The sequence below is a fragment of the Pongo abelii genome, chromosome 5 (assembly GCF_028885655.2).
Source record: "Pongo abelii isolate AG06213 chromosome 5, NHGRI_mPonAbe1-v2.0_pri, whole genome shotgun sequence".
Lineage (NCBI taxonomy): Eukaryota > Metazoa > Chordata > Mammalia > Primates > Hominidae > Pongo > Pongo abelii.
The window spans coordinates 136280428-136303434 of record NC_071990.2 but is presented as its reverse complement, the minus strand read 5'-3'; positions in this window follow the sequence as shown (position 1 = coordinate 136303434).

Genomic DNA, 23007 nt, shown 5'->3' with positions numbered 1-23007 from the left:
TAGCTGGGCGTGGTGGCACATGTCTGTAGTAACCAGCTCCTGGGGAGGCTGAGGTGGGAGAATTGCTTGAACCCAGGAGGCAGAGGTTGCAGTCAGCTGAGATCACGCCACTGCACTCCAGCCTGGGCGACAGAATGAGATCCTGTCTCAGAAAAAAAAAAAACAACTAATAATAAGAAAATAATCTTTGCCTAAAAATTTAAGTTAAACTCCATTGAGTTCATGTAAGTAATTGGAAACACTGGGCTCAATTGCATGTCCTGAAATTTTTTTTTTTTTTTTTTTTTTGAGATGGAGTCTTGCTCTGTCGCCCAGGCTGGAGTACAGTGGCACAATCTCGGCTCACTGCAAGCTCCACTTCCTGGGTTCACGCCATTCTCCCACCTCAGCCTCCCGAATAGCTGGGACTACAGGCGCCTGCCACCACGCCCGGCTAATTTTTTTGTTTTGTTTTGTTTTTTGTATTTTTAGTAGAGATGGGGTTTCACTGTGTTAGCCAGAATGGTCTCGATCTCCTGACCTCATGATCCGTCTGCTTCGGCCTCCCAAAGTGCTGGGATTACAGGCATGAGCCACTGTGCCTGGACTCCTGAATGTATTTTATTAACCTTAAAAAGACATATTTGTGGAATACAAAAAAAGACGGCATGGTGGCCTTGCATATGTAGTGTGTCCATGTGGCAGTGATGGAGGAATTGGAGGACAATGGAAACATGTAGGAAGGGTGGAGAGGGTCTCACTATGATGACGTACATGTTCATGAGAGTGCCTAAGTGCATATAAGAACTTATTCCAGAAGCTTAACTTCAGATTTTCTTATAAAACAGTTAAAAACTTAAAAAGCAAATATTAGAAGGGCAAGTCTAATTTTTTTAAAATGTATTACCAGTTCTCAAATCTTGAGATAATTGTAGTAAATTAACAGAAACATTTTTGGAAAATAATCTGGAGTATTGAGAATAAATCCACATTAGTCACTTTCTGTAAAATAGAAGAAAACTTGAAAAATTGAGGACAGACAGGATAGTGAACTATTGATGTTATTGAAAAAGCATTGACATGAAACGTCGTTCATCAGGGTGTGCTCCTGTCCTTGAGGAAGGAAAAAGTATTCCTCTTTCATCTAATCTCGGTAGCCCTGCTCTAGACCCCATCTTCACTTAATTTCTCTGGAATGTTACTCCAACCGTGATCTCTGTGACAGAGGCTGCTAGTTGCCAAGCCAATATCCATTTTCCTCATCTTTCTAAGGAGAAGAATCAATTCTGTCCCAGGAGGCAATGTGTTCAACTAGAAGACCTCATTTTCTAGTCTACCTTGAGATTAGAGATAGCCAATGAGAGTAATTGTAACTTATTGGGTGGAGTTTGTGGGAAGCATTTAAAGAGGCAACATATTTGAAAAACACATTTTTGTCCTTCTCTTTTTCTTTTCTCTGGCTGGGGAGTTAGATGTTAGACTAGGATGTTGGCACACACCCTGATGAACAGACCTTTCATGTCACTGAGTTTTCAATAACCCCAATGGTTCACTATCCTGTCTGTCCTCAATTTTTCAAGTTTTTTTCTATTTTGCAGAAAGTGACCGGATCTCCAGTAGCCATTTTTGATGATTAGGGAAACTTTAAAGATGGAAGATGTGCTAATGATGGAGAAATGGCAAGATGGAAGAGGCCTGGGTGTCTGATGACCATGGAGCAGCCAAACTTTTGTCTATGCTGATCATGTCTGAATCCCCAGGATATACAACAGTGTCAGTTACATAATAGGTGCTCATGAATTTTTGAATGGATCAATAAATAAATGATGTGTGTTCACCTGGACCTCCTCCAGTTGTCTGCAGCTGGTTCTGCTCCATCCTGTATATTTGATGATTTGATGATCTTTACTTTCCAGTTCTACCAATATCTCCTTGAATGTACTTTTGCATCTTAATTTTGATGTAGCTTTGAACTTCTTTACATCACTGTCCTATTACCACCTGGAAAACTCTATCTGCCTAGACTTACACTTTTACTTAAACGGCATATAGTTTTAGAAAAAGCAAGACTTCATAGGAAAGGCCATCGTAATTTGATTTATTTCTACAATGGAAAAAAGTTAGATACTCTGGACTTTAGAACAATTTGTACAAATAAATTTATTTTTCAGAAAAAGTGTCTGATTAGTTTCCATTTTCTATGGAAATCAAAATAGGAAGAAGAGATTTAGAAGGCTTTGAAAATAAGTGCTAACTATATCACTTTCATCTTATGCTAGAACCATTTCATTTGGCTGTAACTTTGGGCCTACCTAACAGCTACTCTTTCAATATGGGAGCAAAACCAATGCAACCAATACATGTGATTCTAAAACGTGTGCCTTGCTTGGTAGACAGATTACAAAGAAATGGCATTCATTGGACATTTTATTCAGGATGTTCCTGAAATATTTTAAGTATGTAGCCATAGTAAAAAGCATTCATGTATTTATTCCATAAGTTGATTAGGCACCTACTACATGTGAGTCTCTGGGAGTGGGTGCTGGGTTTAGAGTGGTAAATTAATCACATATGGTCCCTATCTTCATGGATCTTACAGTCTATTGGAAGAGCTATACATTAAATAATCACACATAAGTACATTTTAGTTACAAATTGTGATAAGTACTATAAGTGAAGAGAACAGGGTGCTATCAAAGAGAAAAACCAGGGAAATTTAGTTTATATTGGTTCATCAGAAAAGGCCTCTCTGATATTGAAATTAAGACTTGAAAAATGAGAAATATTTAGCGAGGAAAATGGTTGAGGGAAGTGTATTCCTGGCAGAGGGAAGAATGTGCAAATATTGCTAGGCAGAAACAGTTCACGAGCATTTAAGGAACTCAAAGCATTCCTGGGGTGTAGAAAGCCAGAACAATGCCTGCTGCAGTTAGGCAGGAGAAGCAGGCAGGACCAGATCATGCAAGGGTCTGTGTACCATACTGTATCAGTGGTCTACTGCTGTGTAACAAACCATCCTAAAACGTAGTGGTTTAAAAGAACAACCTGGCCAGGCACCATGGCTCATGCCTGTAATCCCAGCACTTTGGGAGGCCGAGGTGGGCAGATCACCTGAGGTCAGGAGTTCAAGACCAGCCTGACCAACATGGAGAAACCCCGTCTCTACTAAAAATACAAAATTAGCCAGGCATGGTGGCAGGCACCTGTAATCCCAGCTACTCGGGAGGCTGAGGCAGGAGAATCGCTTGAACCCGGGAGGCAGAGGTTGCAGTGAGCTGAGATTGTGCCATTGCACTCCAGCCTGGGCAACAAAAGGGAAACTCAGTTTCAAAAAACAAAACAAACAAAACACAACCCTTTATTTGCTCGTGATTCCATAGGTCAGCACTTCAGGCTGAGTTCAACTGGGTGGTTTTCTCCTGGTCTCACCTAGGCCCACTCAAACAGTTGTAGTCAGCTGGTGACTGTACTAGCCAGTGGTCCAAGATGGCCTCCTTCCACCTGGCAGTTGGTGCTAGCTATGGGCAAGGCCTCCCTCTCCATGTTGTCTTTCATTCCCCTAGGAGGATAGCCTGGGCTTCTTGACATGGCAAATTCAGGGCAGCAAGAGAGCAGATCAGAAGCTGCAAGGCCTCTTGAGGCCTTCCTTAGAAGTTGTACAATGCTACTTCCACCTTATTCTATTAGTTGAAAAATGTCACAGGGCCAGCTCAGATTCAAGATGTGGGGAAACAGATTATACTTCCTGATGGAAGGAGCTGCAAAGCATGTATGGCCATTTTTAATCCCTTAGACTTAAGATGTATAGATTTTAGGCTGGGCATGGTGGCTCATGCCTATAATCCCAGAACTGTGGGATGCCAAGGCAGGAAGATTGCTTGAGCTCAGGAGTTCAAGACCAGCCTGGGCAACATGGAGAAACCCTGTCTCTACAAAAAATACAAAGATTAGCTGGGCATGGTGGCATGTGCCTGTAGTCCCAGCTACTTAGGGGGCTGAGGTGGGAGGATCACTTGAACCTAAAAGGTTGATGCTGCAGTGAACCATGTTTCAGCCACTGCACTCCAGCAAGACCCTGTCTCAAAAAAAAAAAAAAAAGAGATTTTATTTTGAGTATAAGGAAAAGTAATTACAAGCCTTTAGAGAATGGAGTGGTATCATCTGGTATAAGTGGGGTGTTGCCTCTTCCTCCCTTCCTCCCCACTCATGTCCCAGCTTTTGAATTTAAGAAGTCTAGTTACTGAGGCAAGTGAAAAGGACTCATGGTATAGGCTACAGCTTTGAGGGAATACATGACATCTAAAAGTGACGTCATTCTGGTGGGAGAGCAACGAGAACTTGGATGCTTATGGTTTACTTGAAATGGAATATTGAGTTCTCTCTCTCTGGAGTGCCAACAGGAATTGTAGGAGGCAATATCAAAATTCTTATATACAGTTATAGGATAACTCAATAGGAACCTGTGTTGTGCTGAAACCCAAAACAGTATGCTGGCATCTCAGCAGATACCACCATGGATAGATGATAGACAAAAGTCAGGTACTCACATACCCCAATCTTTCTCCTAGATAATCATCCAGAATTAGATGCACCCTCAGGGGCAAGGGAGTACAGAATGCTTGAATATGAAGGATGGAACTCAATGCTTGAACTCAATAGGAAGAATGGAACTCATAATAGAACCTTAGTTTCTATTTTGTTGTTTGGCAAGCATATGTATACATTTCTCTTGTTTATATACCAAGGAGATAAATTACTAGATCATAGCATATCTATATATCAGCTTCAGTACGTGGGCCAAATTGTTTCCCAAAGTGATGCTAATTTATACTCTTACCTGCAATTAGAATTTGTTTTTTTTTTTTTTTTTTTTTTTTTTTTTTGAGAGAGAGTCTCACTCTGTCGCTCAGGCTGGAGTGCAGTGGTATGATCTTGGCTCACTGCAAGCTCCGCCTCCTGGGTTCACACCATTCTCCTGCCTAAGCCTCCTGAGTAGCTGGGACTACAGGTGCCTGCCACCATGCCCGGCTAATTTCTTTTTTGCATTTTTAGTAGAGATGGGGTTTCACCGTGTTAGCCAGGATGGTCTCAATCTCCTGAGCTTGTGATCTGCCCACCTCGGCCTCCCAAAGTGCTGGGATTACAGGCGTGAGCCACTGCACCCTGCCAATTAATGAGAATTTCATTTGTTTTCCCATATTTACTAATGCTTGCTATTGTCAGAGTTTTAAATTTTAGTTATTTTAGAAGGAATGCATGTGTTATTTATTGTGTTTTTATATTTAGGATAGTTAGCTCTTCTTATTGCATTGATCCCTTTACCATTATGTAATACCCTTCTTCGTCTCTTTTGATCTTTGTTGGTTTAAAGTCTGTTTTATCAGAGACTAGGATTGCAACCCTTATTTTTTTTTGCTTTTCATTTGCTTGGTAAATCTTCCTCCATCCCTTTGTTTTGAGCCTGTGCATTTCTTTGCATGTGAGATGGGTCTCCTGAATACAGCACACTGATGGGTCTTCATTTTTTATCCAATTTGCCAGTCTGTGTCTTTTAATTGGGGCATTTAGCCCATTTACATTTAAGGCTAATATTATTATGTATGCATTTGATCCTGTCATTTTGATGCTAGCTGGTTATTTTGCCCATTAGTTGATGCAGTTTCTTCATAACATCGATGGTCTTTACAATTTGGTATGTTTTTTGCAGTGGCTGGTACCAGTTGTTCTTTTCCATATTTAGTGCTTCCTTCAGGAGCTCTTGTAAGACAGGCCTGATGGTGACAAAATCTCTCAGCATTTGCTTGTCTGTAAAAGATTTTATTTCTTCTATGCTTATGAAGCTTAGTTTGGCTGGATATGAAATTCTGGGTTGAAAATTCTTTAAGAATGTTGAATATTGGCCCACTCTCTTCTGGCTTGTAGGGTTTCTGCAGAGAGACCCACTGTTAGTCTGATGGGCTTCCCTTTGTGGGTAACCCAACCTTTCTCTCTGGCTGCCCTTAACATTTTTTTCTTCATTTCAACCTTGGTGAATCTGATGATTACGTGTCTTGGGGTTGCTCTTCTCGAGGATATCTTTGTGGTGTTCTCTGTATTTCCTGAATTTGAATGTTGGCCTGCCTTGCTAGGTTGGGGAAGTTCTCCTGGATAATATCCTGAAGAGTGTTTTCCAACTTGGTTCCATTCTCCCCATCACTTTCAGATATACCAGTCAGATGTAAATTTGGTCTTTTCACGTAGTCCCATATTTCTTGGAGGCTTTGTTTGTTTCTTTTCACTCTTTTTTCTGTAATCTTGTCTTCTCACTTTATTTCACTGAGTTGATCTTCAGTCTCTGATATCCTTTCTTCCACTTGATTGATTCAGCTACTGATACTTGTGTATGCTTCATGAAGTTCTTGTGCTGCATTTTTCAGCTCCATCAGGTCGTTTATGTTCTTCTCTAAACATAGTTATTTATTCTAGTTAGCAATTTGCCTAACCTTTTTTCCAGGTCCTTAGCTTCCTTGCATTGGGTTAGAACATGCTTCTTTAGCTCGGAGGAATTTGTTATTACCCATCTTCTGAAGCCTACTTCTGTCAATTCATCAAACTCATTCTCCATCCAGTTTTGTTCCCTTGCTGGCAAGGAGTTGTTATCCTTTAGAGGAGAAGAGGCATTCTGGTTTTTGGAGTTTTTAGCCTTTTTGTACTGGTTTCTTCTCCTCGTCTTCATGGATTTATCTACCTTTGGTCTTTGATGTTGGTGAGGTGGACACTATTCCTTTCTGTTTGTTAGTTTTCCTTCTAACAGTGAGGCCCCTCTGCTGAAGATCTGCTGGAGTTTGCTGGAGGTCCACTCCAGACCCTGTTTGCCTGGGTATCACCAGCAGAGGCTCGGTTGGAAATGCAGGAATCACCTGCCTTCTACATCGATCTCACTGGGAGTTACAGGCCAGAGCTGTTCCTGTTCGGCCATCTTGCCAGCTACCAGTTCTATTTATTGTGTTTTTAATTCGCATTTCCCTGATGATTAATGTGGTTGAGCATCTTTTCATGTTTTAAGAGGCCATTTGTTTATTTTATTCTGTGGAGTGCGTGTTCAAGTCTTGTGCTCATTTCTCTATAGGGCTCTCTTTCTTTTTCTTTTTTCTGTTTTTTTTTTTTTAAGATGGAGTCTCGCTCTGTCACCCAGGCTAGAGTGCAGTGGCGTGATCTCGGCTCACTGCAAGCTCTGCCTCCTGGGTTCATGCCATTCTCCTGCCTCAGCCTCTCGAGTAGCTGGGACTACAGGCACCTGCCACCACACATGGCTAATTGTTTTGTATTTTTAGTAGAGATGGGGTTTCACCATATTAGCCAGGATGGTCTCCCAGTCTCCTGACCTTGTGATCTGTCTGCCTCAGCCTTCCAAAGTGCTGGGATTACAGGAGTGAGCCACCACGCCCAGCCTCTTTCTTTTTCTTACAGATTTGCAGAAACGCTATAAATTCTGGACATAAAACTATATACACACATACCCGTACATATTTATGGTTTACTTTACCATAATTTTAATGGTATCAATGAAAGAAATGAAGTTCTTATTTCATTGTATTTTAATGGATCACTCTCTTATTTTTATTATTAGAGCTTTGTACATCTTCTTCAAGATTCTCTTAGTTTTTCTTGGTCCTTTGCATCTTCATATACTTTTTTTATTTGTTTGTTTTTGTCTTTTGCATCTCCATATACATTTTACTGTTAGCTTGTCAACTTCCACAAAAAGCCTGCTGGTGCTGGGATTGTTCTGAATCCAAATTTTAGGAAGATCTCTCTTAGAAAATCACATTTAGATTTAGACCTAAACGATTAGAAGGAGCTAGTTGTGTAAGGAGTGTGTAAGGTGGGGAAGTGGAGAATTTTCTAGAGCAAAGAGAACATTATGTGCAAAGACCCAAGGTATAAAAAAGCACAGCAAAGTCAAGAAATTGAAAGGTTGTTGGTATGGCAGAAGGAAAGGGATTGAGGTGAGATTGGCAGGCAGGTCAAAGCCCAGATCCTACAGTCTTGATGCTGTTGTGAGCAGTTTAGATAAATAATGATCAGCAGAAACTTAGAAATTGGCACTTTGCTTTACTTACTTGCTATTAAAATGTTTCTTGTCGAAACAAGATTTGGCCTTGACATTTATTCAACACTTTTTTCTTAAAGGCTGTTTATTTTGAAAAGGCCTAGAAATTTACAAAGTTATAATTTGATTCTCTTTGACTGAAAACAAAAGTGTAATATAAGTTTTGTTAGATTCTTTGACTCACATTTGTGCTGAATACATCCATGCATACTTTCTGCATCCATTTGACTCCCACAATTCCCTGTATTGGAACTCAGGATGCTAAAACATTTCTTTGAAAACAAAGCAAAAATGTTCCCCACATGACTCAGCATATGTTCAGTTCATACCTACTTTTATTTGTCTTTGTTCACCAAGAAGAGTCACAAAAGAGATGAATCAACTGTAAGTGCAGGAGTGTGAATCTGTACTCATTATCCTCAAGCATCCATGGAAGCACTTGTAGCTTAGAACTCTTATTAAAAGATCCTTTGTAATTTCAAGGGTAGCACTAACATATACAATGACTATATGTTTTTGAATGCTTCAAAGAATCTTTGCTATTCTCTAGAAAGAATGCAGCTGCTTTAGCAATTGCAACACCACTCCATGTATAAAAAACTTTGCAAGCTGGTTCAAGCTGCTATATTCATGTCAAATTGGGTAACCTTTACAATAGTACTTTATATCAGAGCGATTGCATATGGTTCTAGAAAGTAAGTCCTTGTTACTTTTACTTAATACCATAAAAATGCAGTCAATAAATAGCTAAGTACCATTCTGAGCAAGTTAGATTGTTAGATCCTTCTGAGGATGCAAAGATAACCAAGGCTGAAAAACAAGCATCGAGGACCCTATGTATTCCAGAGTGCAGTGGGGCAGGGGTGAGGTGTTCTTAAAGAAAACAATGTGGGGTAAAGAGAGAGGACATGAAAGAGTAACATGCAAGTAAGGGAGAATTTACCAAGCACAAGTGAGCTATGCATCAAATAATGGTATCAATTTTTTTATTTTCCCAGCTCTGCTTGGCCTCGATAGCCCTGGCCTCATCAACAGGTGTGGTCTGAAAAATTCTTGTCACCTGAAGTCAATTACTTAGTAGGCCGGGACCGATTTCTTTCCAGTGCATAGTTACTCCTGGATCTAAGCTCCACATAGAATTCCTGAGCCCTGGATAGGGGCTAGCCTCTTTTCTGAGGGTATGACTGTGCTCCCCAAATACTCAGTTACTGTCTTGGCTCTGTGATAAATGGGATGGGTCCCTGGGACTCCCGTGTTTCCTCTTGTGTTAGGCTGTTCTTGCATTGCTGTAAAGCAATACTAGTTGGGCGCAGTGGCTCAAGCCTGTAATCCCAGCACTTTGGGAGGCCGAGGTGAGCAGATCACCTGAGGTCAGGAGTTTGAGACCAGCGTGGCCAACATGGGGAAACCCCGTCTCTACTAAAAATACAAAAATTAGCCGGGCATGGTGGCACAGGCCTGTAATCCCAGCTACTCAGGAGGCTGAGGCACGAGAATCGCTTGAACCCAGGAGATGGATGTTGCAGTGAGCCAAGATAGCACCACTGCACTCCAGCCGGGGCAGCAGAGCAAGACTCCATCTCAAAAAAAGAAATACAATAACTTACCTGCACTTTGGGATGCCAAGGCAGGCAGATTGCTTGAGCTCAGGAGTTAGAGACCAGCCTGGGCAGCATGGTGAAACCTTGTCTCTACAAAAAATGCAAAAATTAGCTGGGCATGGTGGTGCATGCCTGTAGTTCTAGCTACTCATGGAGATTGAGGCATGAGGAATGCTTGAGCGGAGGACGTCAAGGCTGCAGTAAGCTGTGTTTGCACCACTGCACTCCAGTCTGGGAGACAAAGTAAGACCCTGTCACAAAAAAAAAAAAAAAAAAAAAAAAAATACTGGAGACTGGGTAATTTATAAGAAAATACATTTAATCGGCTCATGTTTCTACAAGCTATACAGGAAGCATGGTGCCAGCATCTGCTTCTGGGGAGGTCTCAGGAAGCTTTTACTCATGGCAGAAGGCGAAGTAAGAGCAGTATTTCACCTGGCAAAAGCAGAAGCAAGATGGGGGATAGGTGCCACACATTTAAATGACCAGATCTTGTGAAAACTCGCTCACAACAGTGAGACAGCACCAAGCCACAAGGGATCTGTCCCCATAACCCAAACACCACCTACCAGGACTGCCTCCAACACTGGGGGCTCCCCTCAACATTTGGAGGGGACATCCAAACTATATCACCTCCCACTTGATTTCTGAATGTATTTCTGCCAAGGGGCTCACCCACTCAGCCCAACTGCCAGGCCCAGGGCCTGTGAGTAGTGGTGCTGGCATATCCTGCATGAGTGGCCAAACTTCCAGGGACACGTCCATGCATACTTCCTTACAATGGAGCTAATGTGGCAGCTTTGTTTATCCCTTAGCTCTAGACCCAACAGGTTCTAGTTCTCTTTCCCTTCCTTAAGCCGCCTTGTTGAGGACTTCTTGTTTCTGGTTTACACAAAGACTGAAAAGCTTAAGTTCTGTGTAAGGGAAGAGACCATTGGCAGTTTTGGTTGAATGTAGAGGGAATGAAGTAAATTGTGGAGATAACTCTGGAATGATCTGTTAGGACTGTTTAGCAGGAAAGGGGAATGATACAATTGGAGCTATAATTTAGCACTGATTGATACATAATGGGTAGTGCAGTCAATGTTACACATTATACTAATGTGTAAAGCAAAAGAGCAAACATTCTTTATTTTCTGGAACTGATTGAATTTTGCTCTCAAATCTTTCTCTTAATGGTAGAAAGGGAAGGAGACACTTAAACTTGCCAATTAAAGGCTTTTTCAGATGATCATATTCTATTTTAGAAAAATATTCAGCTAAATTCATACTTTAAACTTCCTCTCTGGGCTATTCATTCTTTTCTCCAAAATAGTGTCTGGATATAGGAACTCTTTTTTCTTCATGGCCATGACGTGTGGTAGTTTCACCTGTTAGTCCTTATGCTGACCTCTAGGTCTTCACTGGGCTTATTTGAGATGTCTCTTGCTGGCTGACCTTTTGAAATCTGCAACTGGTTAAACTATTGGTCTATTCTCTTGAAATGTTTAAAGCCTTATGATTCTCTTCTTAAAATTTCTCTCACCCTGTAATTCCGCTGACTTGCCCCATACTGAGTTTCTCCTGCATTATAGTTTCTTAGAGCCTTAGCCACACTTCTATTATCCTGCCTCTGGTTTGGATAGAATACATATCTATAGTGACTGGCAGAATGCTAACATTGGGTCTGATCCAGTGGATTATGGTCTATTATGAAAGGGGAGAGTCAAGAGGATACCATGGATCTCTCCACCCTTACCAATGCAACTTGCAAATTGGAAGCAATAATATGGCCCTCAAGGAACTGCAGATACTATGCCAAGCAAATACAAAATACTGGGATGTTGTTTCCTATTACTTTCCTTTTTAATTTCCCAATTCAGAACTTGCAGAATATGAATGGATCTTGGAGAATAACAATGGATGTTCATAAATATAGTAATGTGGTGACCCTAAATACTACTGCTCTTCCAGAATTGGTCTCCTTCTACAGAAAAACAATGCTCTAAAACATATCTGTTATGCAGTTGTTGATACAGTTAATTTTTTTTCTTTATTCTAATCAATAGGACTCATCTGCTTCATCTGACCTGGTGAGAAAGATCCCTTTACTATCCTGTCTCTAGGATATATTAGTTTGCAGATTCTGTGCCACATTTTAGTTTTGGGGGATGTTGCTGGCCTCATAGTACCATGCTGCTGTGCTATATTGATGACTTCTTCATGATAGGACTGAAAAGCAGGACGTGGCTGGTACTCTATATGTCTTGGTAAAGGATATATATGACAGGGTAGGGGGTAAACTCTGGAAAACATACCAGAACCTAATGCCTCTAGCATCCCTGTTATCTAGGAGATATCCTGGGATTTGCCTTCCAAAATGAAGAAAATGGAATATAAATTGCCACATCAGTTAGTTCTCTGTCACTAAAAGTGAGGAAAAGCTTGGTGGTGTGGGTGTGTGCTTCTTTGACACAGCCAGGTATTCTGCATGTCCAAACTTGGTGGTGACAGCAGTAGCAAACAACCTTGAGTGTCCCTCTGTTCCCACCAATTTGATGCTACACCCTGGAAAGACCAGCTAGCCTCTTGGTGAAAAGTTCCCTGATGGAAAGCCAACCATGGTGAGCCATTCCATCATGAAGGGGCTGTCAATTTTTCTTTTTTTTTTTTTTTTTTTTGAGACGGAGTCTTGCTCTGTCACCCAGGGTGGAGTACAATGGTGTGATTTCAGCTCACTGTGTCCTCCACCTCCCGGGTTCCAGTGATTCTCCTGTCTCAGCCTCCCGAGTAGCTAAGATTACAGGTGCCTGCCGCCATGCCTGGCTAATTTTTGTAATTTTTAGTAAAGACAGGGTTTCACCATGTTGGTCAGGCTGGTCTCGAACTCCTCACCTCAGGTGATCCACCCATCTCGGCCTCCCAAAGTGCTGGGATTATAGGCGTGAGCCACTGCACCCGGCCGGGGCTGTCAGTTTATCCTTACTATAGTAGGTAATGATTCTGGATTTGTATTTGTCTTTTTGGTTTCTGCCATAGATCTACAAAATGCTTCCTATATATTCTTGGAGTCTTATAAAATATTGCTTTGGTCCAGGAATTCACTGTGTAGAAAAAGATATAAAGCTGATGTCCATAAGGTTCATTGGTCTTACGTACCCATCTCTTAGAAGCACCTGGCCTTGTAGAACAATGGAAAAGCCTATTGAAAACTTTGTTAAAATCACAGCTGGAAGATATTACCTTTCAGAGTTAGTGTTTGTCCAGCCCGATGCAGCATATACTATGAATCAGTGAATGGTGCTATTCTTCTAGAACCAGGAGACATAGGCAGGTGTACAAGGGATGTAAATTGAAGTTGTTCCTTACATGAAGCTCTTAAAAAGTCTTTCATCTAATCTGTGCAAGTCTGGGCTCAGCTTATTTAGAGAGTTCAGATCCCAAGAAAGATGTGCATCCACCAGGAGACACAATAGTGTTTCCACTGAGTTGAAAACTGAGCCTCTCACCTGCCTATCTGGGCTCTTTGTACTGCTAGGTGAACTGGCAAAAAAGGGAGTGGTTGGGGGGAAAGACTTTCTCTTTCAGTTGAAAATATGGTTTTGCTCTAAAACAGAAGCTAGTAGGAATATTGAGAAATAAATGGAGTAAACACGAAGGATCCCTTGGAAACCTTGTAAAACTACCATCCCCAGATAAAAGGTAGAGAAAACTTCAGCAACTCTACGTGGCTAGGACTAGCAGAGGTCTCAAGTTCTTCAGGAATAGAAGTTTGGGTGAAGTCCCTCAAGTGGGTGGAGTACTGGCATGAAAAGACTGGGTGACATAAACATGTAATAAATTGCGGCTGTGGTCCAGCTCACTTGTCAAGGAACCTCTTTTTCTATTTCTTTCATTTATGTATACTTTAACTATTATCACCGTTTTCTTTCTTCTCCCTTCTCCCACTATGTTTTGATGTTGATTTTACAACTTAGTCCATAGGTCCTGAAAATCAAAATAGAAAACTGGTGACAACTGGAGGAGGAACGGACAGAACATAGAAACCCTGGATTTGGTGTTGAATACAGGGACAGACACAAGCTGTATTTTCCTCCATCTGAGAAAAGGGATTGTGTTGGTCCATTTTCACACTACTATAAAGAAGTACCCGAGACTGAGTAATTTATAAAGGAAGGAGGTTTAATTGACTCACAGTTCCGCATAGCTGGGGAGGACTCAGGAAACTTACAATCATGGTGGAAGGTGAGGGAGAAGCAAAGACCTTCTTCATGTGGTGACAGGAGAGAGAATATTGAAGGAGGAGCTTCCAAACATTTACAAAACCATCATATCTCATGAGAACTTACTATCACAAGAACACCATGGAGAAAACTGCCTCCATGATCCAATCACCTCCCTCCCTCAACACATGGGGATTACAAATCTCTTCCTTGACAGGTAGGGATTACAATTCGAGATGAGATTTGGGTGGGGACAAAGAGCCAAACCATATCAGGGATAGTGCATTTTTGTACAGGGGTAGATTAGCATTATATTAGGTAGGAATATTTATTATTTATTTATTTTTGAATAAATGAATTGGGAATGAAAACATAAGAATGTTGGGCAGCCGAAGGTGGGAGAGTAAGCTCGTCCTACATTGTGTTTTTGGCTGTCTAGCTATGCAGCACCCTCCTCATTTGGTGGAGTTTTTGCATTGGGTTAATCTTGGTGAGGGTAGTACCCTGTTTCTCATTAAAGGGGCTGAGGGACTCATCTTCCTTCCTGTCCCATGAAGGCTGGTATGCAACATTGTCACCTGGCTCAACCAACCAGAAGCTTGCATCTCGATGTGGACTCCTAATGAATGTGGGAAAGATGAGATGATGGCCAGAATTCATTTCAGAAGGGTGTTCCATATTGTAGTTATTTAAAAAATATGTACCAATGGAAGTAGCCTAGAAACCTATTTGATAACTCATATAAGATTATAGATGTTACATATTAGGAATATTTTTTGGTTGCCTTTCTCTTTAAAAACAATTATGATACCCCAGTTCACAGTATATTGTACCCAAAATGATCATGGAATATTACTTATGTGCTGCTATGTTTTTCCCTCATTTATACCTAGCCCCTAATCTGACACACTGTAAGTGCCTAATAAATGTTTGTATGAATGGATTTCAGGAGAAAGGAAATATGGTATATCAACTAAAAAACCTATTCTGTTGCATTCTTTGATAAAATTTCTAGTAATATAAAATATTGGCTATTTCAGCTTTACATATTTATTACTAGTGTTATCACCTTTATATTATCCTTTGCTTATTTCTACAACCAATACCCCTTACTTGTTACTAATATTTTATTTTTCTCATCTGCCTGGTAGTTCCAATAAAAGTAATCATTTTTCTCCAGTTTCAAGATTAAACTGATGAAATTTATTGCTGGAAATCTTTGAAACATGGATGACCCTGTGATACTACATTTTGACAAAACCATCGCTAATTTGGAATCATCACTTATGTGATGATGTGATGGCTGGTGTCATCAAGGGCTTTGAGGTTCACAGTTCATTGTCTTCAAAATTCTATGTAACAAAATTACAAAAATATTATAATGTAAACAGTCAGAGCTATGATCCAATTGAATATCCCCATCACCTCTCTGGAGACCTGCTTTCTTAGAAATGTAGAAGTATGCTATGTACATACACAGTTTATCAATCAGAGAAAGTAAAAGGAAAAAGCAAGAATTGCAGTAGCTTTCTAAATCCCACTCATTCATGAAGTTTAAATATTTTCCTTTTGGAAAAAAATGCTAAGATGCTAATTATAGAAGTTGCTTTTCATGCAAATAAAACCTAGTTGGCATCTTCTGGGACTATAAGAATACTATTAGCATAGAACCTTGCCATGATAAATATTTAGAATGTGATTTCCAATCGTAAGGTTAGTCAATATATCTGGAAATAGATATATGACTTGATTAGGAAGCTTACAGTTTTTTTCCCTTCTTTTTGCATTATGCTTTATTTAAAGGGGATTTTGCAGACTTTTCTCATAAAGAAGAATTGCTGGTAATTTTAGTGCCAATATTTGGCTGAAAGAAACAGCACATTTTTTTCTCTCATCCTACCTCATATCTAGCACACATTTTACAAAGGTACCTGAGGATTGAAGAGATTGGTAAAAAGCCAATAAACTTCATGACATGAATACACTTTTCCCAACAAAAGAAGTAATTGTCATGAAGCTAAAGCAATTTAATTCCAATCATGGAATTTGTTATTGAGCTGCTCCCTGATAACAGGTGGCAACATTCGTAACAGGATTGGCAGGAAAGGAGCCAGTAGAAACCACTTCTGATCATCTGCAGTTACCTAGTAGATTCCTATTAAATTACTGCAGCTTATCTGAAAAATTTAAGCTTTCTTTTTAAAAGTGAGCAAGAGGAAGAAAGAACCAGTTAGAAGGAAAATGAAGGCTCATGCAAGATCAGCCTTCAAATCTGACAGGCACAGAGAGTCCATTGAAGGATTAAAGATGACCTTCTTTGAGGACACGTTCCTGTTCTCCTACACCCTGTCACACTGCCCCTGCAGAGGCAGAAGCAAGTCACAAGGTCCAGGTTATGCGAGTGCTGGGATGTGGGGCCTGCTGGCCCAGTGCTTTCATGAAAGCATGCATAAAACCCCACTTGCTGACACTCAGGCCTCTGGGCTGAGTTGAGGGCCAGCACTTAGACTTACTTTATTTTAATTCTAGCTTTGTCCCTCTAGCTAGCTGCATGGGTGATTCACTTAATCTGTAGATCAGTTTCTAAGAAGACTTGTTGTAAGGATCAGATATAAAGTACCTAGAACAGTGCTTGGAATCAGCAAAGTTTTGATAAATGATGATGATGATGATGAAGAGGAGGAAGAGGAGGAAGATTAAAAGAAGTAAGCATTGGCTAGGGCTAGCTTTTCCCTAAACTTTGAATGAACCCAACTCACAACCCAGATGAAGGTATTTTCTTCTTGGCACTGGATTAGACATTACAATATACCTTCTTGTTTTTACAAGAAGATTTTACACGCATGCACACACACACACACACACACACACACTCACACTCATCATTTCTGTCATTCTAGCCTTACACCAAAGTTCTTAAAAACAAAGAATGGCAGTCTTACAAAAAATGGAGGCATTACAAAACCCATTTGGATAATATCATTATGATTTTAAATTACATTTTCTTTCCTTTTTTAAAGAATGAGAGAGCATGCTATATTTTAGAGGAATTCAAACATCCTAAAAGAACAGAAAAACAAGTAACATAATTAGCACAAGACCTTGGACTTTGGCTCTTTTCTGCATCTATATATAAAATCAATAAACATTTTTGCAAGTGGAATGTTGCAAAAATGTTAAGTCATGCATAAGCCAAAATGATTTCTAGTAGCATCTTTTTCTGAGATGTCCTCAAATGAAGACACTAGCTCTATCCTGTGGGTGGAGAAATTGAGGCTCAAAAGAGTGCTGAACAAACCTACTTGGGAACTCTGCAGGAAAAAGAATATACCTATATGATCATATTGCGAATTCAACTGAATTTTACTCTAGTCATATTATTGCTCATATCTCCATTAGTGCCTGCCAAATGGCATCCTAAAAAATTGTTTTCTCTTCCATTGGACTGCAAGTTTTGCAAATGTTCTATCAGTGCAGGAGGAGGGAGAGGGGATGGATGACAAAACTGTAGTCATTTCATTATGTTTCCTGTACTGTCTCTGGGTTGGCAAACAGTGCTCAATGGATGGTTGATGAATAATTGAATAGATAATTGAATGGAAGATTCCTTGTGAAAGACCTGAAGATATCTGGTTCTTGAAATGAAGAGCAACATGCTTTGCTTTTTCATTTCTTTCCTCAGTTATATAATTTGGTCTACGGTTGGCTTAGGTAAGGGTGGTAGCTGCCCACAGTGTGTCTGGACTAGGTCATCTCGTAACCAAATTGCTCGTGCATGAGGTCTGAAGCAGGCAGTGAATGCTATTTGAGAATAAATACCAACACTACTGAAAGCCAAGAGGTACAATTGATGGGGGGAGGCTTTGAGGAAATTTAATAATAAAATTCAAATTTTCCATCAAGTTTATTGACTCCTTAAAACTCAAGAAAATATCAATTTTCAAGCCTTTCTTTGCAAATTATATACTCACAGTTGAGCACATAGCAATAAAATTGATCATTAAGATTACTGGGAGAATAAAATTCGCATGCAGGGTTATACTTTAGAACTTTTAAAATGAGTAATGTACTCACAGAGATAAGCTTGATTGCAGAAAAGTGATTAACAAGTTTATCGTCTGTAGAGCACACATTGTTCCTGCATGCTGAGGCTACTGGAAAATACGATGGAAAAGACATTTGAAGCATGTTCTTTTTCGCATTCCTTGATTACATCTTGTTTGCCTCAAATCCTTACACATGGATAAGACCATATCTGGAAATTTCCCCTTCTATATTTTGAGATACACTATTATCTTAAAGTGTATGTAGTTCTTAGACCATAACTTATGGTCTAAGTTATGGTTTGGGGAACTGTATAAATTATTTTGAATAAGTTTATCTTCTTCAGTCCCTTTGTAAACTGGTATCAGCTGTAAATCATTGCAGACTACATTTCAGGACTAAAGAAAAATAAATAAAGCTCAAATATAGAATGTGGATAATCTCTCTCAAGTGTCACATTCTTTCAAGTCAGGCATTTTTGTAGAGGATTTCTCAGTGAAAATTCTGAAGACGTTTCTGTGATTCTGAATCCCCTTTATCAAGTCAGTACAAAATTTGTACTATCTCCAAAAGTGGAAGAGCAAAATATCTATCAGGGTATGCTTCAAAGTAGACCCTTTTTGTGTAGAAAGGCATGACTGTTTCCTCTCAGAGCAGAGTATCAGAAATATGGCTGGTCCGCCTCACCCTTGGTAGTACTTGCTACTGCTTAACTTCCTTTGTGGAACTTTTTTTATACCATCAGATTTTCCACATGGTATTTATTAATTGTCTTCCAGTGGCATAGCCATCTGGGAGGAGGAGATAAGAAGAGTCAAAAAACAGAACCATGAGCCAAATTAATTCTATTAGGGCTCACTTTATGTAAGGTGACAACAAGCCTAGGAGTAGAGGAAAGAACACCATCCTTAAGATTATTAAAAAGTCAAGAAACAACAGATGCTGGTGAGGTTGTGGAGAAATAGGAATGCTTTCACATTGTTGGTGGGAGTGTAAATTATGTGCAATCATTGTGGAAGACAGTGTGGTGATTCCTCAAAGACCTAGAGGCAGAAATGCCATTTGACCCAGCAATCCCATTACTGGGTATATACCCAAAGGAATATAAATCATTCTATTATAAAGACACATGCATGCGTATGTTTATTGCAGCACTATTCACAATAGCAAAGACATGGAATCAACCCAAATGCCCATCAATAACAAAATGGGTAAAGAAAATGGGGTACATATACACCATGGAATACTATGCAGCCATAAAAAGGAAAAATATCATGTCCTTTGCAGGGACATGAATGGAGCTGGAAGCTGTTATCAGAAAACCAAACACCACATGTTCTCACTTATAAGTGGGAGCTGAACGATGAGAATACATGGGCACAGGGAAAGGAACAAAACACACTGGGGCCTGTTGTGGGGGTGGGTTGGGGGAGGGAGAGCATCAGGAAGAATAGCTAATGGATGCTGGGCTTAGTACCTAGGTGGTGATGGGATGATCTGTGCAGCAAACCACCATGGCACACATTTACCTATGTAACGAACCTGCACAGGTACCCCTGAACTTAAAAGCTGAAGAAAAAATAAAATATCAGAGTTCTTTCCTGGTTTTGCCACCTGGAAACTTTGGCCAAGTCACTTAGACATGCTGAGACTTAGTTCCTCCATCTGCCCTTTCTACCCATTGGATTATCATGAACATTAAATGAGATAACCAATATACAATTGCTTTGTGAAATACAAAAGATTCTATATGTGTAAGGTAATATTTTTCTCTCTAAGCTATAGTGAATCTTATTTGGGACGTATGTTGAAAGACTGCATAGGAATTTTTGCCAATCTAAAAACATTCAAAGTTTCCTCTTTTTGATACATCTGCTTTACTTAAACAAGATTTCTTGGTGATGTGGTTAGGACATTTTCAAAGCAGAACAAGAATGTTTTCATTTCTCTTAGGCTTTCGCAATCATCATGTGGGAAACGTGTCCCAGGCCTTAGTCACAACCCTATAGAATTGGAAAAGGGGCCAAAACACCTGGGTCTCTATCCAAATCTATCATTAACTGTATGGCTTTGGGTGGGTCCTAGTACGCATCTGAACCTATTTTCCAAACAATATTTTTAAAAAGTGCTACCCAATTTGCGTATCTCGCAGAATTATTGTGGAAAGCAAACGAGAAAATGTACATGAACCACTTAAGCTTAATAAAACCCTGCTCAAACACAATACATTATTTCTCTGACATGACCAATAATAGTTTGATTATAGCTTTTCATTTTGGGGGCATTTTTCTCAAATGTACAGTTAAGTGGAAGCATTATATCAATGTTTGCATATAAAGGCTAGCAGGAAATGGCACTGAATTATGTAATATCTTTAGTGCAGTATCTACTCAAATGTAATTGGAATACATTATCTTAAAGTATTGGAGGATGGACCATTAGCTGCTTGGTTATTATTGCTAAAAATAGCTTTCTCTGGATAAAAAATTATCTCTTGGGGTTGAAGTTCAGTATCATAAACAATCAATTCCAAACTTTAAAACAGTTTGGTGTAGGTAAATTAGCTGTTTTATACAACCTAAGATGAAATGGAAAAGGACCAATTCCTCAGAAAATACAGGCAGTTGTTTAGATAATTTCTAACTGTATTCCACCTATTAAAGTTTATAGCATTCCTTTGGTTTCTTGAGTAACTGATTCAAATCACCATTCAAAAGGCTCTTTGGGCTTCAGATGATTCAAACAGCCTATATTGATCCAATAAATCAGATACCTGGTGAGCAAATATCAAATTTTCTTTGTGCTGTGCTAATGCAGCTTCGAAGATGAATTATATAACTGACTATATAACTTCCAGAACAAAGAAAAATTCTCCCAGAAAGAACAGCACATAAAGAAAATGTTGGCTGGGTGCAATGGCTCAGGCCTTTAATCCCAGCACTTTGGGAGGTCGAGGCAGGTGGATCACCTGAGGTCAGGAGTTTGAGACCAGCCTGACCAAGGTGGTAAAACCCCGTCTCTACTAAATACAAAAAATTAGCCAGGCATGATGGTGGCGGGTGCCTGTAATCCCAGCTACTCGGGAGGCTGAGGCAGGAGAATCACTTGAACCGGGAGGTGGAGGTTGCGGTGAGCCGAGATCATGCCACTGCACTCCAGCCTGGGCAACAAGAGGGAAACTCTGTCTCAAAAAAAAAAAAAAAAAAAAAAAGACTAAAGAAAATGTTTTTTCCCAAATAATCTAGACTTTTGACATTTTCATTTTAAGGAAAAAAAAAGTTAGTAAATCAAAATTACATATTCTTCTTTACCCTGTGTGCTTCTAAAACAGTTTACTGCAAAAATGCCCTAAGGTTATTACCTGACAAGTTCTGTTACTGAAAAAAGCTGTATTCTTATATGATAGTGAGCACCCTGCTATTTATTAATTTTCATTGGACTTTGTAGGAAAAAGTCACAAGCAACATCGGAATGTTTTGAACTCTTAGCAGAGGACCGAGTGGAATGTGAAGTAAACTGAAGGGCTCATTTTGAATGTGCCAGTGTATACCAGTTCAGTTCTCACAACAGGAGTTAGTGATCTCCCTTCTTTTTTTTTTTTTTTTTTTTTTGAGATGGAGTCTCACTCTCTTGCCCAGGCTGGAGTGCAGTGGCACGATCTTGGCTCACTGCAACCTCTACCTCCAGGGTTCAACCAATTCTCCTGTCTCAGCCTCTCAAGTATCTGGGACTACAGGCACCCACCACCATGCCTGGCTAATTTTTGTATTTTTAGTAGAGACGGGGTTTCACCATGTTGGTCAGGCTGGTCTTGAACTCCTGACCTCAGGTGATCCACCCACCTTGGCCTCCCAAAGTGCTGGGATTATAGGCATGAGCCACCGCCCCCAGCCATGACCTCCCTTATCAACCAGACACTCTTTCCACTCTCTCTCCCTTGAATAGGCAAGCACCAGTCATAGAGACTCAATCCTCCCATCTGTGTCATCTTTGGTCATGAACAATGGTCAGCTAACCATTCACAAGCTGTACAGGCTTCAGAGAAGAGAGTAGAACATGCTGGTGGCAAAGTGGAACATCTGCTGAGTGCTAAAAAGAGTGTTCAGTCAAGTTTAGCCTAAAGCTGCCTCCTTACATATTTAAGTTCAGTCTAAATGTTTCCCTGTACATCATGAACTATAACAAGCAGAGGTGTAAACCGACCATTGCCCACACCTGTGCCAGTCACTGAATTTTGGGCAATCAAATGTAGCCAATTATTTGAACCATGATCAAATAAGGCAAACGCTGAGCTGTAACCAATCCAGTGTTTCTGTACCTCACTACCGTTTTCTCTATGTCCCTTTGCTTTTGCTGTCCATAAATCTTCCATCAGGTGGCTGCACTGGAGTCTGTCTGCGTCTGCTGTGGTTCTGGGGGCTGCCCGATTTGCTTATTGTCATTGCTCAATAAAACTCTTTTACATTTAATTCGGCTGAAGTTTTTCTTTTACTGAGAGTCAGGAAAATAACCCTGGCAGCCTGAGATAGGAATGTCTCAAACACAAAGCAGGTCACAGTTGTGAGGTAAAGGCCTCTTGCTGGCAATAATTGGCATCTGGGGGAGGAACAAACAAGCATGGCTAAAAGTACTCTTTGGTAATGGCTATACATGAAAGTCACAAAACTGAATGCATCTCTGATCCCTTTGCAGGATAGCAAATTAGTACTTGGTTTGTCAAAGAATTGAGTAACTGGGGTTCACTCAATATGTGGCCATATCCACTGATAAGCACTAAACTTGTCATCAAGTGGGTTTTCTTTTTTATTTTGAGATGGCTTTTTGCTCTGTCGCCCAGGCTGGAGTGCAGGGGCTTGATCTAAGTTCGCTGCAACCTCCGCCTCCCAGGTTCAAGTGATTCTCCTGCCTCAGCCTCCCAAGTAGCTAGGACTACTGATGCGCGTCACCACGCCCAGCTAATTTTTTGTATTTTTGTTGGAGACGGGGTTTCTCCACGTTGGCCAGGCTGGTCTCGAACTCCTGGCCTCAAACGATCCACCTTTCTCGGCCTCCCAAAGTGCTGGGATTACAGGTGTGAGCCTCTGTGCCC